Source organism: Schistocerca cancellata, chromosome 3 (assembly GCF_023864275.1).
Source record: "Schistocerca cancellata isolate TAMUIC-IGC-003103 chromosome 3, iqSchCanc2.1, whole genome shotgun sequence".
NCBI classification, from domain to species: Eukaryota; Metazoa; Arthropoda; class Insecta; order Orthoptera; family Acrididae; genus Schistocerca; species Schistocerca cancellata.
Window position 1 is genome coordinate 412,482,411 of NC_064628.1, and position 5,000 is coordinate 412,487,410.

At 54.2% G+C, this 5,000-nt stretch overlaps 1 non-coding gene across 1 annotated transcript in view; it reads left to right on the forward strand.

Annotated features, from left to right (window-relative positions):
* Window positions 1-3,389: 3,389 nt before the first annotated feature.
* LOC126178795 (small subunit ribosomal RNA) overlaps window positions 3,390-5,000 on the forward strand; it is a 1,909-nt gene continuing 298 nt past the window's right edge. The window contains exon 1 of the ribosomal RNA XR_007536650.1: window positions 3,390-5,000. This exon is cut by the window's right edge and continues 298 nt beyond it. This is a non-coding gene — a ribosomal RNA (small subunit ribosomal RNA).

Here is a 5,000-nt window from a genome sequence, read left to right on the forward strand (position 1 = left end):
ACACCAACCATACTGCCAAACCACAGCATCGCCATCTATGACAATGTGACGAAACCACATGCAATAGCCCCATCTACGCGAATCGGACGACACTACGTCCACCATGTCGCGCGCAACACGAAAACTAAATACCGCCATCTGCAAGTCTCCCGAAACATGACCTGCTGCACCGACGATACCGCCATCTATGAGACGCCACCCCGACTACGACATCGCTAGGTCCCACAGTACCCATTTTCCGACGCCACCCACAAAGCCTGCATCATCTGTCCACCACAGGAACCCGAACGCCAGTGCCTGCGTCGCACGAAGTAGTCAACCGACAATCACTCCACCCGCACCCGCACGTGCCCCACCCCAACCGCCGAAATCGCAACTCCAGCGGATGAACGGCGGACTCTTCCCGCACTCGTACGTTGCAATCCACCCCTATATCTTGCGTTTCACGAAGAGTTATATCCAATATGCCAAATTCCCGCTGTCCCTATACATGCTGTAAGTCTGTGCACACAATATGAACCACACCTCAGCGAGACACTCTATCACACATTACTCTCTGCCTGTAACAGACACAGATACAATATGTAAGCACCAGCATGGACCAACGTCCGGTGCATCCTCTCCGCCACAGTACACCATCCACACTATGATAACCACACCAGGGGGTCCAATTCTAAAATAGAATATCCCACCCGTCCGACATCCACAATTGCTCAGATAAGCCACCAACACCCACACATGTCCTACACAGGGGTGCACCCAACACCACCACACTGCCTCCTGTTACGGCACAGAAACAATGGCAGGAATGAATCACACAGGTCTGCCGCTCCCTTGCCGCAACCACAGACGCGGCGCGCCTCCAGTCACGAGCGAAAAGCGCATAAGCGCATCCTGACGAGACATAACTTCTGTGACATACTGAAGCTGCCTCAGACATTCACTTACAATGATCACTACCAACGAACCTCGCCCCCCCCCCCCCCAACACACTCTCTTACCACGTTGTGTACTGTAATCCAACCCATTTCGCACCTTAACCTAACCCATTTTGCACCTTAACTTAACCAAATTCGTAACGCAATTTGTACCGCAATGTAACGCAATTTGTACCGCAATGTAACGCAATGTGTACCGCAATGTAACGCAATTTGTACCGCAATGTAACGCAATTTGTACCGCAATGTAACGCAATTTGTACCGCAATGTAACGCAATTTGTACCTTAACCTAACCCACGTTGTGCCTTAACCTAACCCACGTTGTGCCTTAACCTATCCCACGTTGTGCCTTAACCTAACCCACGTTGTGCCTTAACCTAACCCACGTTGTGCCTTAACCTAACCCACGTTGTGCCTTAACCTAACCCACGTTGTGCCTTAACCTAACCCACGTTGTGCCTTAACCTAACCCACGTTGTGCCTTAACCTAACCCACGTTGTGCCTTAACCTAACCCACGTTGTGCCTTAACCTAACCCAAGTTGTGCCTTAACCTAACCCACGTTGTGCCTTAACCTAACCCACGTTGTGCCTTAACCTAACCCAAGTTGTGCCTTAACCTAACCCAAGTTGTGCCTTAACCTAACCCAAGTTGTGCCTTAACCTAACCCAAGTTGTGCCTTAACCTAACCCAAGTTGTGCCTTAACCTGCTCTGTAATTGGCATATGACACGTTACATTAATCCAGTGTTGTCTAACCACAACCCTCTGAATATAGTTCGCTACTCGCACCGCCCACCCTCTTGTGTATCGTTTCATGTTCAACACTTCGCAAGTGTTGCTTACTTTTTACATGCTCCCGCTGTACACTGTAATGTGGACGACTGCAGGATGTACATCGCCCCCCGCCTCCCCCCTGCCTTCGCACGCTGGTCGTTCAGGTGCTTGCGTGTTCAATGCCCTTCGCAGCTGTTCACTGGCATTCGCATGTCGAAGCGCTCAGTCTACGTCGTGGTACGGCCTGTGTCCACTGTCCGCTGATGTCGTAAGCTTAACCCTCACATTGTACTGCACATAGGTCCGTATGTACTGAATGATACGCTGTGGCACATGTGTGACCATACAACGACTGCGCCCAACAACAGCGAACCATACGGTCCAAATGTTGTGCACTCAGCCACGTGCCGTCTCCCCATAACAGCTACATTGCAGTGTGGTACGCCATAGAGACGTGTGGGAGTAACGGACGCCCTGGATGGCGATCAGCATGAGCCGTCTGTTGATGTAGTGGCGCGTGTATTCAAACGTAGTCGTCTCTTCTCACACAGTGTGATAGCATGGTGCACCGCGTTCCACATCTGCGACATGGTACAGATGCTGGTTGACAGTCGGTCTCGTAATGGACATCGCATACGTAGGGGGCCACCTCCCACGTGTTCTCTAGTCGTGCACATTTTGTTGCGTGTATGTGGGCAGACGTAGTGTGTCGTGACACCTAACAGACAGGTATGCAATAATCGTTGCATTTGCAAACTGGGATGGACGTCTACGTTTGCTGGTGACGTTACGCAAATGAACAACTGGTAAACCCATTGTGGTGCGGTTGTTGTTGCTGGAGGTAAATCAGTAAGGGCAAATCTGTGTGTGAAGCGATACGCGGCGGTGGCTGGGTGGGACCGTCCCCGGCCGGTGAGGGGGGGCCGCCCGGCGTGCTGGCCGCGCGGTGCGTGGGCGCACGCGCTACAGCCGGCTGGTGGGGGCGCCCAGTGGCAGGCGCGCCGGCCGACGGACGCGGCAGGCGGCGCAGCTGCGCGCCGGGGCACCCTGCGCGCGGCGCCGGGCGGCCAAAGTGGGTCCTCGCGGGCCCGGTGCGAAGCGCGGTGGACATCTGCAGTGTGCTGGTCCGACTGAGGACTGTGTGCGTTGAGGATGCGCCGCCGCCCGGCACTCGGCGCCGCGACGCCGTCTGCTGCTCGGTCGCCCCAGCGGTTCTCGCTGGTGGTTTGTATCGCAGTTGTGCAGACGTGTTGGCACGTGCGCTGTGCTGGGAGAGTTCGCTTCGGCACCCACGTGGGGCCTTTGCCCTTCTGTGGCGCTGGCGTTGGAGCTGCCGGTCACCGTAGGTGGCGCGTGTTGTCTCCCGCCGGCAATGCCACGACAGCACGCTCCCGGGCCTCTGTCGGCAGCGGCAAGCTCAGTTGGGAGCACGGGTGGTCGCACCTAAAGCGTCTACTCGCCTAACTCCGGGCGATTGCGCCTCTCTCGAACCCGACCAAGTACTTAGGACGGCGCTGCGCGCCGCCGGGACCTGAGAGGGTTTCGAGGTGTATTGTGCAGGGGAGCTCAGCCTCCTCCTGTTTGCAGAATAATTGAGCGGACGCTTGCGTGTTCGCGCGGGCCCCTGGGACACACTCCCGGGCGGCCGGCTGCTCAGCTCTAGTTGACGCAGCTCCCTGGTTGATCCTGCCAGTAGTCATATGCTTGTCTCAAAGATTAAGCCATGCATGTCTCAGTACAAGCCGCATTAAGGTGAAACCGCGAATGGCTCATTAAATCAGTTATGGTTCCTTAGATCGTACCCACGTTACTTGGATAACTGTGGTAATTCTAGAGCTAATACATGCAAACAGAGTCCCGACCAGAGGTGGAAGGGACGCTTTTATTAGATCAAAACCAATCGGTCGGCTCGTCCGGTCCGTTTGCCTTGGTGACTCTGAATAACTTTGGGCTGATCACACGGTCCTCGTACCGGCGACGCATCTTTCAAATGTCTGCCTTATCAACTGTCGATGGTAGGTTCTGCGCCTACCATGGTTGTAACGGGTAACGGGGAATCAGGGTTCGATTCCGGAGAGGGAGCCTGAGAAACGGCTACCACATCCAAGGAAGGCAGCAGGCGCGCAAATTACCCACTCCCGGCACGGGGAGGTAGTGACGAAAAATAACGATACGGGACTCATCCGAGGCCCCGTAATCGGAATGAGTACACTTTAAATCCTTTAACGAGTATCTATTGGAGGGCAAGTCTGGTGCCAGCAGCCGCGGTAATTCCAGCTCCAATAGCGTATATTAAAGTTGTTGCGGTTAAAAAGCTCGTAGTTGGATTTGTGTCCCACGCTGTTGGTTCACCGCCCGTCGGTGTTTAACTGGCATGTATCGTGGGACGTCCTGCCGGTGGGGCGAGCCGAAGGCGTGCGACCGCCTCGTGCGTGTTCGTGCGTCCCGAGGCGGACCCCGTTGAAATCCTACCAAGGTGCTCTTTATTGAGTGTCTGGGTGGGCCGGCACGTTTACTTTGAACAAATTAGAGTGCTTAAAGCAGGCAAGCCCGCCTGAATACTGTGTGCATGGAATAATGGAATAGGACCTCGGTTCTATTTTGTTGGTTTTCGGAACCCGAGGTAATGATTAATAGGGACAGGCGGGGGCATTCGTATTGCGACGTTAGAGGTGAAATTCTTGGATCGTCGCAAGACGAACAGAAGCGAAAGCATTTGCCAAGTATGTTTTCATTAATCAAGAACGAAAGTTAGAGGTTCGAAGGCGATCAGATACCGCCCTAGTTCTAACCATAAACGATGCCAGCCAGCGATCCGCCGCAGTTCCTCCGATGACTCGGCGGGCAGCCTCCGGGAAACCAAAGCTTTTGGGTTCCGGGGGAAGTATGGTTGCAAAGCTGAAACTTAAAGGAATTGACGGAAGGGCACCACCAGGAGTGGAGCCTGCGGCTTAATTTGACTCAACACGGGAAACCTCACCAGGCCCGGACACCGGAAGGATTGACAGATTGATAGCTCTTTCTTGATTCGGTGGGTGGTGGTGCATGGCCGTTCTTAGTTGGTGGAGCGATTTGTCTGGTTAATTCCGATAACGAACGAGACTCTAGCCTGCTAACTAGTCGCGTGACATCCTTCGTGCTGTCAGCGATTACTTTTCTTCTTAGAGGGACAGGCGGCTTCTAGCCGCACGAGATTGAGCAATAACAGGTCTGTGATGCCCTTAAATGTTCTGGGCCGCACGCGCGCTACACTGAAGGAATCAGCGTGTCTTCCTAGGCCGAAA